This window comes from Rattus norvegicus, chromosome 6, assembly GCF_036323735.1.
Source record: "Rattus norvegicus strain BN/NHsdMcwi chromosome 6, GRCr8, whole genome shotgun sequence".
Taxonomy (NCBI): domain Eukaryota; kingdom Metazoa; phylum Chordata; class Mammalia; order Rodentia; family Muridae; genus Rattus; species Rattus norvegicus.
This window is the reverse complement of record NC_086024.1, coordinates 142310477-142324606: the sequence shown is the minus strand read 5'-3', so window position 1 is coordinate 142324606 and position 14130 is coordinate 142310477.

Below are 14130 nucleotides of genomic sequence, written 5' to 3'. Positions count from 1 at the left end.
CCAATTTTCTGAGGAACCTCCAGATGGATTTCCAGAATGATTTTAACAGTCTGCAATCCCTCGAACAATGTAGGAGTGTTCTGCTTTCTCTACATCCTTGACAGCACCTGCTGTCAACGGAACTTTTGAACTTAGCCATTCTGACTGGTGTGAGGTGGAATCTCCGTTTTGTTTTGATGTGTATTTCCCTTATGACTAACGATGTTGAACATTTCTTTAGGAGCTTCTAAGCCATTCGACATTCCTCAGGGGTGAATTCTTTAATTCTGAACCCCATTTTTTAATAGGGTCATTTGTCTCCCTGCAGTCTAACTTTTTTTTGGTGTATTTTGGATACCAACCCTCTATCAGTTGTAGAATTGGTAAAGATCTTTTCCCAATCTACTGATTGCCATTGTTTCCTAACAACATTGTCCTTTGCCTAACAGAAGCTTTGCAGTTTTGAGATCCCATTTGTCTATTCTTGATCTTAGAGCATAAGTCATTGGTGTTTTGTTCAGGAAATTTTCTCCAGTGCCCATGTGTTCAAGATCCTTCTCCACTTTTTCTTCTAATAGGTTGAATGCATCTGGTTTGATGTGGAGGTCCTTGATTCACTTGGACTGAAGCTTTGTACAGGGTAATAAGAAGGGATTGATCTGCATTCTGACCTCCAGTTGAACCAGCATCATTGAAAATGCTATCTTATTTCCTTGGGATGGTTTTGGCTCCTTTGTCAAAAATCAAGTGACCATAGATGTGTGGGTTCCTTTGTGCGTATTCAATTCTATTCCACTGGTCTATCTGCCTGTGTGTGTACCAATATCAAACAGTTTTCATCACTATGGTTCTGTAATATTTCTTGAGTTCAGGGATAGTATTTCTCCTTGAAGTCCTTTTATTGTTGATGATTTTAGCTATCCTGGGATTTTTGTTATTCCAGATGATTTTGCAAATTGTTCTGTGTAACTCTATGAAGAATTGGATTGGAATTTTGATGGGGATTGCATTGAATCTGTAGACCACTTCTGGTAAAATGGTCATTTTTACTATATTAATCCTGCCATTTCATGAGCATGGGATTTCTTTCTATCTTCTGTGGTCTTCTTGAGTTTCTTTCTTCAGAGGCTTGAAGTTCTTATCATGCAGATCTTTCACTTCCTTGGTTAAATTCACACCTATGTATTTTACTTTATTTGGGACTATTTTGAAATGTGCCATTTCCCTAATTTCTTTACCAGCTTGCTTCTGTTTTGTGTAGAGGAAGGCTATTGATTTATTTGAGTTAATTTTATATTCAACAATTAGCTGAAGGTGTTTATCAGGTTTAGTAGTCCTCTGGTGGAACTTTTGAGATCACATGAATATACTATCATACCATCTGCAAATAGTGATATTTTGACTTCCTCCTTTACAATCTGTATCCCTCTGATATCCTTTTGTTGTCTGACTGGTCAGGCTAGGACTTCGAGAACTAAATTGAATAAGTAGGGAGAGAGTTGGCAGCCTTGTCTAGTCCCTGATTTTTGTGGAATTATTTCAAGTTTCTCTCCATTTAGTTTAATGTGAGCTACTGGTTTGCTGTATATGGCTTTTATTATGTTTAGGTACGGTCCTTGAATTCCTATTCTTTCCAGGAAGGAAAGAATTCCTATTCTTATCATGAAGGGGTGTTGAATTTTGTCAAATGCTTTCTCAACATCTAATGAAATGATCATGTGGTTTTGTTCTTTCAGATTGTTTATATAATGGATTACTTACACTGATGGTTTTCCATATATTGAACCATCCCTGCATGCCTGGGATGAAGCCTCCTTTCTTTGATCATGGTGGATGATTGTTTTGATGTGCTCTTGGATTTGGTTTGCAAGAATTTTTTTTTAATTAACTTGAGTATTTCTTATATACATTTCCAGTGTTATTCCCTTTCCCGGTTTCCGGGCAAAAATCCCCCTCCCCCCTCCCCTTCCTTATGGGTGTTCCCCTCCCAACCCTCCCCCCATTGCTGCCCTCCCCCCAACAGTCTAGTTCACTGTGGGTTCAGTCTTAGCAGGACCCAGGGCTTCCCCTTCCACTGGTGCTCTTACTAAGAAATTCATTGCTACCTATGTGGTCAGAGTCCAGGGTCAGTCCATGTACAGTCTTTAGGTAGTGGCTTAGTCCCTGGAAGCTCTGGTTGCTTGGCATTGTTGTACATTTGGGGTCTCGAGCCCCTTCAAGCTCTTCCAGTTCTTTCTCTGATTCCTTCAACGGGGGTCCTATTCTCAGTTCAGTGGTTTGCTGCTGGCATTCACCTCTGTATTTGCTGTATTCTGGCTGTGTCTCTCAGGAGCGATCTACATCCGGCTCCTGTCAGTCTGCACTTCTTTGCTTCATCCATCTTGTCTAATTGGGTGGCTGTATATGTATGGGCCACATGTGGGGCAGGCTCTGAATGGGTGTTCCTTCAGTCTCTGTTTTAATCTTTGCCTCTTCCTTCCCTGCCAAGGGTATTCTGTTTCCTCATTTAAAGAAGGAGTGAAGCATTCACATTTTGATCATCCGTCTTGAGTTTCGTTTGTTCTAGGGATCAAGGGTAATTCAAGCATTTGGGCTAATAGCCACAATGAGTGCATAACATGTATGTCTTTCTGTGATTGGGTTAGCTCACTCAGGATGATATTTTCCAGTTCCAACCATTTGCCTACGAATTTCATATACTCGTTGTTTTTGATAGCTGAGTAATATTCCATTGTGTAGATGTACCACATTTTCTGTATCCATTCCTCTGTTGAAGGGCATCTGGGTTCTTTCCAGTTTCTGGCTATTATAAATAAGGATGCAATGAACATAGTGGAGCACATGTCTCTTTTATATGTTGAGGCATCTTTTGGGTATATGCCCAAGAGAGGTTTAGCTGGATCCTCAGGCAGTTCAATGTCCAATTTTCTGAGGAACCTCCAGACTGATTTCCAGAATGGTTTCACCAGTCTGTAATCCCACCAACAATGGAGGAGTGTTCCTCTTTCTCCACATCCTCGCCAGCATCTGCTGTCACCTGAGTTTTTGATCTTAGCCATTCTCACTGGTGTGAGGTGAAATCTCAGCGTTGTTTTGATTTGCATTTCCCTTATGACTAAAGATGTTGAACATTTCTTTAGGTGTTTCTCAGCCATTCGGCATTCCTCAGGTGTGAATTCTTTGTTTAGCTCTGAACCCCATTTTTAATAGGGTTATTTGTTTCCCTGCCGTCTAACTTCTTGAGTTCTTTGTATATTTTGGATATAAGGCCTCTATCTGTTGTAGGATTGGTAAAGATATTTTCCCAATCTGTTGATTGCCGTTTTGTCTTAACCACAGTGTCCTTTGCCTTACAGAAGCTTTGCAGTTTTATGAGATCCCATTTGTCGATTCTTGATCTTAGAGCGTAAGCCATTGGTGTTTTGTTCAGGAAATTTTTTCCAGTGCCCATGTGTTCCAGATGCTTCCCTAGTTTTTCTTCTATTAGTTTGAGTGTGTCTGGTTTGATGTGGAAGTCCTTGATCCACTTGGACTTAAGCTTTGTACAGGGTGATAAGCATGGATCGATCTGCATTCTTCTACATGTTGACCTCCAGTTGAACCAGCACCATTTGCTGAAAATGCTATCTTTTTTCCATTGGATGGTTTTGGCTCCTTTGTCAAAAATCAAGTGACCATAGGTGTGTGAGTTCATTTCTGGGTCTTCAATTCTATTCCATTGGTCTATCTTTCTGTCTCTGTACCAATGCCATGCAGTTTTTATCACTATTGCTCTGTAATACTGCTTGAGTTCAGGGATAGTGATTCCCCCTGAGGTCCTTTTATTGTTGAGGATAGCTTTAGCTATCCTGGGTTTTTTGTTATTCCAAATGAATTTGCAAATTGTTCTGTCTAACTCTTTGAAGAATTGGATTGGTATTTTGATGGGGATTGCATTGAATCTGTAGATTGCTTTTGGTAAAATGGCCATTTTTACTGTATTAATCCTGCCAATCCATGAACATGGGGGATCTTTCCATCTTCTGAGGTCTTCTTCAATTTCTTTCCTCAGTGTCTTGAAGTTCTTATTGTACAGATCTTTTACTTGCTTGGTTAAAGTCACACCGAGGTACTTTATATTATTTGGGTCTATTATAAAGGGTGTCGTTTCCCTAATTTCTTTCTCGGCTTGTTTCTCTTTTGTATAGAGGAAGGCAACTGATTTATTTGAGTTAATTTTATACCCAGCCACTTTGCTGAAGTTGTTTATCAGCTTTAGTAGTTCTCTGGTGGAACTTTTGGGATCACTTAAATATACTATCATAACATCTGCAAATAGTGATATTTTGACATCTTCTTTTCCGATCTGTATCCCCTTGATCTCCTTTTGTTGTCTGATTGCTCTGGCTAGAACTTCAAGAACTATATTGAATAACTAGGGAGAGAGTGGGCAGCCTTGTCTAGTCCCTGATTTTAGTGGGATTGCTTCAAGTTTCTCTCCATTTAGTTTAATGTTAGCAACTGGTTTGCTGTATATGGCTTTTATTATGTTTAGGTATGGGCCTTGAATTCTTATTCTTTCCAGGACTTTTATCATGAAGGGGTGTTGAATTTTCTTAAATGCTTTCTCAGCATCTAATGAAATGATCATTTGGTTCTGTTCTTTCAGTTTGTTTATATAATGGATCACGTTGATGGTTTTCCGTATATTAAACCATCCCTGCATGCCTGGGATGAAGCCTACTTGATCATGATGGATGATTGCTTTGATGTGCTCTTGAATTCGGTTTGCCAGAATTTTATTGAGTATTATTGCGTCGATATTCATAAGGGAAATTGGTCTGAAGTTCTCTCTCTTTGTTGTGTCTTTGTGTGGTTTATGTATAAGAGTAATTGTGGCTTCGTAGAAGGTATTCGGTAGTGATCCATCTGTTTCAATTTTGTGGAATAGTTTGGATAATATTGGTATGAGGTCTTCTATGAAGTATTGATAGAATTCTGCACTAAACCCGTCTGGACCTGGGCTCTTTTTGGTTTGGAGACCTTTAATGACTTCTTCTATTTCCTTAGGAGTTATGGGGTTGTTTAACTGGTTTATCTGTTCCTGACTTAACTTCGATACCTGGTATCTGTCTAGGAAATTGTCCATTGCCTGAAGATTTTCAAGTTTTCTTTAATATAGGTTTTTATAGTAAGATCTGATGATTTTTTCAATTTCCTCTGAATCTGTAGTTATGTCTCCCTTTTCATTTCTGATTTTGTTAATTTGGACGCACTCTCTGAGTCCTCTCGTTAGTCTGGCTAAGGGTTTATCTATCTTGTTGATTTTCTCAAAGAACCAACTTTTGGTTCTGTTGATTCTTTATATGGTCCTTTTTGTTTCTACTTGGTTGATTTCAGCTCTGAGTTTGATTATTTGCTGCCTTCTACTCCTCCTGGGTGTATTTGCTTCTTTTTGTTCTAGAGCTTTTAGGTGTGCTGTCAAGCTGCTGACATATGCTCTTTCCTGTTTCTTTCTTCAGGCACTCAGCGCTATGAGTTTTCCTCTTAGCACAGCTTTCATTGTGTCCCATAAGTTTGGGTATGTTGTACCTTCATTTTCATTAAATTCTAAAAAGTTTTTAATTTCTTTCTTTATTTCATCCTTGACCAGGTTATCATTGAGTAGAGCATTGTTCAATTTCCACGTATATGTGGGCATTCTTCCCTTATTGTTATTGAAGACCAGTTTTAGGCCGTGGTGGTCCGATAGCACGCATGTGATTATTTCTATCTTTCTGTACCTGTTGAGGCCCGTTTTTTGACCAATTATATGGTCAATTTTGGAGAAAGTACCATGAGGAGCTGAGAAGAAGGTATATCCTTTTGCTTTAGGATAGAATGTTCTATAAATATCCGTTAAGTCCATTTGGCTCATGACTTCTCTTAGTCTGTCGACATCACTGTTTAATTTCTGTTTCCATGATCTGTCCATTGATGAGAGTGGGGTGTTGAAATCTCCCATTATTAGTGTGTGAGGTGCAATGTGTGTTTTGAGCTTTAGTAAGGTTTCTTTCACGTATGTAGGTGCCATTGTATTTGGGGCATAGATATTTAGGATTGAGAGTTCATCTTGTTGGATTTTTCCTTTGATGAATATGAAGTGTCCTTCCTTATCTTTTTGATGACTTTTAGTTGAAAATTGATTATATTTGATACTAGAATGGCTACTCCAGCTTGCTTCTTCTGACCATTTGCTTGAAAAATTGTTTTCCAGCCTTTCACTCTGAAGTAGTGTCTGTCTTTGTCTGAGGTGTGTTTCCTGTAGGCAGCAGAATTCAGGGTCCTCGTTGCGTATCCAGTTTGTTAATCTATGTCTTTTTATTGGGGAGTTGAGGTCATTGATGTTGAGAGATATTAAGGAATAGTGATTATTTCTTCGCGTTATATTCATATTTGGATGTGAGGTTATGTTTGTGTGCTTTCATTCTCTTTGTTTTGTTGCCAAGACGATTAGTTTCTTGCTTCTTCTAGGGTATAGCTTGCCTCCTTATGTTGGGCTTTACCATTTATTATCCTTTGTAGTGCTGGATTTGTAGAAAGATATTGTGTAAATTTGGTTTTGTCATGGAATATCTTGGTTTCTCCATCTATGTTAATTGAGAGTTTTGCAGGATACAGTAACCTGGGCTGGCATTTGTGTTCTCTTAGGGTCTGTATGACATCAGTCCAGGATCTTCTGGCCTTCATAGTTTCCGGCGAGAAGTCTGGTGTGATTCTGATAGGTCTGCCTTTATATGTTACTTGACCTTTTTCCCTTACTGCTTTTAATATTCTTTCTTTATTTTGTGCGTTTGGTGTTTTGACAATTATGTGACGGGAGGTGTTTCTTTTCTGGTCCAATCTATTTGGAGTTCTGTAGGCTTCTTGTATGCCTATGGGTATCTCTTTTTTTAGGTTAGGGAAGTGTTCTTCTATCATTTTGTTGAAGATATTTACTGGTCCTTTGAGCTGGGAGTCTTCACTCTCTTCTATACCTATTATCCTTAGGTTTGATCTTCTCATTGAGTCCTGGATTTCCTGTATGTTTTGGACCAGTAGCTTTTTCCGCTTTACATTATCTTTGACAGTTGCGTCAATGATTTCTATGGAATCTTCTGCTCTTGAGATTCTCTCTTCCATCTCTTGTATTCTGTTGGTGAAGCTTGTATCTACAGCTCCTTGTCTCTTCTTTTGGTTTTATATATACAGGGTTGTTTCCATGTGTTCTTTCTTGATTGCTTCTATTTCCATTTTTAATTCATTCAACTGTTTGATTGTGTTTTCTTGGAATTCTTTCAGGGATTTTTGTGTCTTCTGTCTATGGGCTTCTACTTGTTTATTTATGTTTTCCTGGAATTCTTTCAGGGATTTTTGCGATTCCTTTCTGTAGGCTTCTACTTGTTTATTAATGTTTTTCTGTGTTTCTCTAAGGGAGTTCTTCACGTCTTTCTTAAGTCCTCCAGCATCATGATCAAATATGATTTTGAAACTAGATCTTGCTTTTCTGGTGTGTTTGGATATTCCATGTTTGTTTTGGTGGGAGAATTGGGCTCCGATGATGCCATATAGTCTTGGTTTCTGTTGCTTGGGTTCCTGCGCTTGCCTCTCGCCATCAGATTATCTCTAGTGTTACTTTGTTCTGCTATTTCTGACAGTGGCTAGACTGTCCTATAAGCCTGTGTGTCAGGAGTGCTGTAGACCTGTTTTCCTCTCTTTCAGCCAGTTATGGGGACAGAGTGTTCTGCTCTCGGGCGTGTAGTTTTTTCCTCTCTACAGGTCTTCAGCTGTTTCTGTGGGCCTGTGTCTTGAGTTCACCAGGCAGGTCACTTGCATCAGAAAAGTTGGTCTTACCTGTTGTCCTGAGGCTCAAGTTAGCTCGCGGGGTGCTGCCCTTGGGCTCTCTGTGGCGGCAGCAACCAGGAAGATATGTGCCGCCCTTTCCGGCAGCTTCAGTGCATCAGGGTTCCAGATGGCCTTTGGCGTTTTCCTCTGGCGTCCAAGATGTATGTGCAGAGAGCAGTCTCTTCTGGTTCCCCAGGCTTGTCTGACTCTCTGAAGGTTTAGCTCTCTGTCCCACGGGATTTGGGTGCAAAGAACTGTTTATCAGGTCTGTTTCCTTCAGGTTCAGGCGGTGTCTCAGGCAGGGGTCCTGCCGCTCCTGGGCCCTCCCCCACGGGAGCCCAGAAGCCTTATACAGTTTCCTCTTGGGCCAGGGATGTGGGCAGGGGTGGGCAGTGTTGGTGGTCTCTTCCGCTCTGCAGCCTCAGGAGTGCCCACCTGACCAGGCGGTTGGGTCTCTCTCTCACGTTGCATTGATATTCTTAAGGGAAAATGTTCTGAAGTTTTATTTTTGTTGGGTATTTCTTTGATTTAGGTATAAGAGTAATTGTGGCTTCATTGAAGGAAATCCGTTGTGCTCTGCCTGTTTTAATTTTGTGAAATAGTTTGGATAGATTTGGTATGAGGTGTTCTATGAAGTTCTGATAGAATTCTACACTGAACTCATCTGTACCTGGACTATTTTTGGTTAGGAGACTTTTAATGACTACTTCTATTTCTTTAGGACGTATGGGGTTATTTAAATGGTTTATCTGTTCCTGATTTAACTTCGCTATCTGGTGTCTGTCTAGGAAATTGTCCATTTCCTGCAGATTTTCAAGTTTTGTTGACTATAAGCTTTTGTAGTAGGATCTGATGATTTCTTGAATTTCCTAAGATTCTGCTGTTATGTCTCCCTTTTCATTTCTGATTTTGTTAATTTGGACACACTCTCTTTGTCCTCACATTAGTCTGGCTAAGGGTTTATCTATCGTGTGGATTTTCACACAAAGAACCAGCTTTTGGTTCTGTTGATTTTTGTACAGTCCTTTTTTTTTTTTTTTTTTTTTTTTTCTACTTGGTTGATTTCAGCTCGGAGTTTAATTATTTCCTGCCTACGTTTCCTCCTGGGTGAATTTTTTTTCTTTTTGTTCTAGAGGTTTTATATGTGCTGTCAAGCTGCTGATATATCCTCCTGCCTGTTTCTTTCTGCAGGCACTTTGAGCTATGAGTGTTCCTCTTAGCCCAGCTTTCATTATATCTCATAAGTTTGGGTATGTTGTACCTTCATTTACATTAAATTCTAAGAAGTTTTTAATTTTTTTCTTTATTTCGTCCTTGACCAGGTTATCATTGAGTACAACATTGGTCAACTTCCATTTATGTTTGGGCGTTCTTTCCTTATTATTTTTGAAGACCAGTTTTAGCCCATGGTAGTCTGATAGGATGCATGGAATTATTTCTTTCTATATCTGTTGAAGCCTGTTTTGTGCCTGTTTATGTGGTCAATTTTGGAGTACCATGAGGCAGTGAGAATAAGGTATATCCTTTTGTTTTAAGATAGATTGCTCTATAAATATCTGTTAAGAACATTTAGTTCATGACTTTTCTTATGTTGTCTATGTCTCTGTTTAATTGCTCTTTCCATGATCAGTCCATTGATGCGAGCGGGTTGTTGAGACCTCTTACTATTATTGTGTGAGGTGTATTGTGTGGTTTGAGCTTTAGTAAGTTTTCCTTTATGTATGTAGGTGCCCTTGTATTTGGTGCATAGATATTTAGGGTTGATTGTTCATCATGGTGGAGTTTTCCTTTCATAAATATGAATTGTCCTTCCTTCTTCCTTATCTTTTTTGATGACTATTGGTTGAAAATCAATTTTATTCAATATTAGAGTGGCTACTCCAGGTTGCTTCTTCAGACCATTTGCTTGGAAAACTGTTTTCCAGTTTTTTACTCTGAGGTTGTGTCTGTCTTTGTCCTAAGATGTGTTTGCTATAGACAGCCAAATGCTGGTTTCTCATTACTTATCCAGTTTGTTAATCTGTGTCTTTTATTGGGGAATTAAGTCCATTAATGTTGAGATGTATTAAGGAATAGTGATTGTTGCTTTCTGTTACCTTTGCCGTGGAGGTGAGATTATGTTTGTGTGCTTTTCTTCTCTTGGATTTTTTTGCCAAGATGATTAGTTTCTTGCTTTTTCTAGTATGTAGCTTGCCTCCTTATGTCGGTCTTTACCATTTGTTATCCTTTTTAGGGCTGCATTTGTAGAAATATATTATGAAAATTTGGTTTTGTAATGGAATATTTTGGTTTCTCCATCTATGTTAATTGAGAGTTTTGGAGGATACAGTAACCTGAGCTGGCATTTATGTTTTCTTAGGGTCTGTACAGCATCTGTCCAGGACCTTCTGGCTTTCATTATCTCTGGTGAGAAGTCTGGTGTAATTCGGATAGGTCTGCTTTTATATGTTACTTGCCCCTTTTCCCTTACTGCTTTTAATATTCTTTCTTTGCTTTGTGCATTTGGTGGTTTGACTTTTATATGATGGGAGGGGTTTCTTTTCTGGTCCAATCTATTTGGAGTTCTGTAGGCTTCTTGTATGTTTATGGGCATCTTTCTTTAGGTTAGGGAAGTTTTCTTTTATGATTTTGTTGTAGATTTACTGGTCCTTTGAGTTGGGAGACTTCACTCTCTTCTATACCTATTACCCTAGTTTCGATCTTCTCATTGTTTCCTGGATTTTCTGTATGTTTTGGACCAGCATCTTTTTTCTTTTTGACATTATCTTTGACAGTTGTGTAGGTGATTTCTATGGAATCATTTGGTCCTGAGATTCTCTCTTCTGTCTGTTGTATTCTGTTGCTGAATTCTTGTATCTATGGCTCCTTGTCTCTTCCTTTGTTTTTCTATAACCAGTGTTGTCTCCCTTTGTGCTTTCTGTATTCTTCCTATTTCCGTTTTCAATTCCTTCACCTGTTTGATTGTGTGTTTATGTAATTCTTAAAGGGATTTTTTGTTTTCCTCTCTAAGGGCTTCTACTTGTTTACTTATGCTTTCCTGCAATCTCTAAAGGAGTTCTTTATGTCTTTCTTAAAGTCTTCCATCATCATGATCAAATGTGATTTTAAATCTAGATCTTACATTTCTGGTGTGTTTGGATATTCAGTGTTTGCTTTGGTGGGAGATTTGGGCTCCAATCATGTAGTCCAGCCATGTAGTCTTCTTTCTGTTGCTTGGGTTCCTGCACTTGCCTCTCACCATCAGATTGTCTCTGGTGTTACCTTGTTCTACTATTTCTTACAATAGCTTGACTGTCCTACAGGGTAAGTGTCAGAAGTTGTGTAGACCTGTTTTCCTGTTTTCTTTCACCCAATTATGGTAACAGAGTGTCCTGCTTTCAGGGGAGTAGATGTTCCTTTCCCTTTCCTTTCAGCTGTTGCTGTGTGCGTGTGTCCTGAGTTCTCCAGGCCTGTCACTTGGAGCAGAAACATTGGTCTTACCTCTGGTCTCTGTCCTGAAGTCTTTCCTCATGACTGGGTTTCAGCTCTCTGTGAGGGTGCAGCCAGAGGGCTTGCCCCTACTGCTGGGTTCCTGTGTGCAGGGGGCCCTGATGGTGCTTGGTGTTTTCCTCTAGAGACAGAAATATGGGCAGAGAGTAGTCTCCTCTGGTTTCCCAGTCATGTCTGCCCCTCCAAAATCTAGCTCTCCCTTCCACGGGATTTGGGTGCAGGGAGCTGTTTGACTGGGTCCCTTCAGATCCAGTTGCAGTCTGGAAGGCAGGGCTCCTTCAGCTTGACTGCCCCTACCTTCCTGTTCTCAGAGGCCCTATACCAGTGTTAAGCTTTCCTTAAGCTGGAGTGGATAACTAAATGTTCCATTTAACTAATAAAATTTTGGAGAGGGTGTTAAGTATATTTTATGTTTTTAATTACAAAATGATAATAGTTGTGCTCAGCTTATATTTGGAAGAAAGGTTTTCAATTAGATAAAAAGAATGAAATATAGCATGGTCTCACACAGGTGAAGGCAGGAACAAGATAGAACATGGCCTATCCTTGGACAAGAAGGAAGGATGGATGGTAGAAAAGTTTGAGGAAAGAGGAGGAGACTGGAATGGAGACAGACCAGAGAAGGAAACCAAGAGAGAAAATGGAACCTGATGTTAAGATTCTACTCTGTGTATTTACAGGTTATTATGAATATTTTTAAGTGTTGGATGTGTACAGGGCTTCATATGTTTAGGTGGGAAATTATATCTGATCACTTGGATCAGAGATTATATTTTTGTGTGTTCTTTCATGTAGCAATTTAAGTTTAAGATAGTATATTGCATCTAGAGGCACTGAGCCACCACAGAGTTGAGATGTGTGTTTCTGGCATGGTGATGCCTGCCTTGGGAACTAAATGGGTACAGAGATTGCTTCCATGCCCAGAGAGAAGCCTTTGGCAGTTTGGTATGAGATACAGCAAAGCGGGTGAGAGACTTTGTTGACTGAGATGAAGATACCTTGAGGCACTGAGTGCTAGACCTAGTGGGGGTAAAAGACAGTCGTTCTTTTTTTTATGATTTTCCAGCAACATGTTTCACTGTTCATTATCTTTTTCTTCTTTAAAAATATATTTTTACTTTTATTAATTATTCCATTTATTTACAACTCAAATGATATCCCATTCACAAACTGTCCATCCTGTATCTGCCCTCTCCTTCTTCCACTTTGCCTCTTTGAGAATACTCCCCACAACAACCCACTCCCTCCTGACACAACTCCGCAGTATCCCCCTACACTGGGCCATATAATCCCCCAGAAGAACAAGGGGCTTCTGTCGCATTGATGTCAGACAAGGCCATCCTCTGCCTCATATGAATCTGGAGACATTGATTGTTCCAAGTACACTCCTTGGTTGGTGGACTGATACCAGTTAGCACTGGGTGGTTCAGATTATCACTGTCGTTATTGCTACAGAGTTGTAATGCCTCTATGCTCCTCCAGTCTTTCTATCAGCTCCCTCAAAGATGTCTCCAAGCTCATTCTCATGGTGGGCTCCGATCCACATCTGCATTGGATAGTTGCTGGCCAAACATCTCAAGGAACAGCCTCACCAGGTTTCTGTCAGCAAGAGCCTCTTGGCAACAGAAACAGTATTGGGCTTGGTGTCTACAGACATGATATATCTCCAGGTGGGGCAGTCCTTGGGTGGCTCTTCTTTCAGTCTCTGTCCATTTTTTCCCTTTTTTTTCCTTTGAACAGAAATATTTCTGGGTTAAAAACATTGAGATTGTTGGGTTTTCCCAGCCCTCAAACAGGGGTTGTGCTTATCTACAGGAGGTAGTCTCTACAGATTGTATTTCCCATTCTCTGCATATTTCAGCTAAAATCCTCCCTGTTAGGTCCTGGGAGTCTCTTGTTTCCTTGCTGTCTGGAAACTTCTAGTGGGTGTTCCCAGTTCCTCATCATTGCTGCATATTTTTATTCAATTTCCTCAGTCTCTGTACCATTCTCCTGTCCTCTCCAGTACCTGATACTGTCCCTCTTTTTTGTCCCCTTCCTCTCTTCCTCTTAGTTCCTCCTTCCTCCACTTCTCATGATCATCCTTTCCCCTTATCAGTGAAGGGCCAAAGCATCCACACACTGGTTTTCCTTCCTCTTAAGCTATTGTTCTGCGGTTTGTGTCATAGACATTGTGAGCTTTTGGGATAATATCCATTTATCAGTGAGAACATCCCATCTGTGTTCTTTTGCAGCTGGGTTACCTCATTCAGTATGCTATTTTCTACATCCATTTATTTGCCCAAGAATTTCATGAAGCCCGTGTTTCTATGTGAGTAGTACACTCCATCGTGTAAATGTACCATACTTTCTGTAGCCATTCCTCTGTTGAAGGATATTTGGGACTTTTCCAGCTTCTGGCTATTATGAATATGGCTGCTATGAACATAGTGGAACATTCACCTTTTTGTACATTGGGGCATTTTTGGGGTATATACCCAGGAGTGATATAGCTGAGTCTTCAGGTAGAGCTGTTTTCAATTTTCTCAAGAACATCCACTGATTTCCAAAGTGGTTTTACCAGCTTTCAGTTCCACCAACAATGAAGAATTATTTGTCTTTCTCCACATCCTCACCAGCATCTGTTTTCACGTGTGATTTTGATCTTGGCCATTCTGATTGGTGTGAAGTGGAATCTCAGGTTTGCTTCGATTTGCATTTCCCTGATTTTAAACATTTCTTAAAGTGATTCTCAGTCATTCGAAATTCCTCAGTTGAAAATTGCCTCCTTAGCTCTAAACTCCATTTTGTAATAGGATTATTTGATTCTCTGGAGTATAA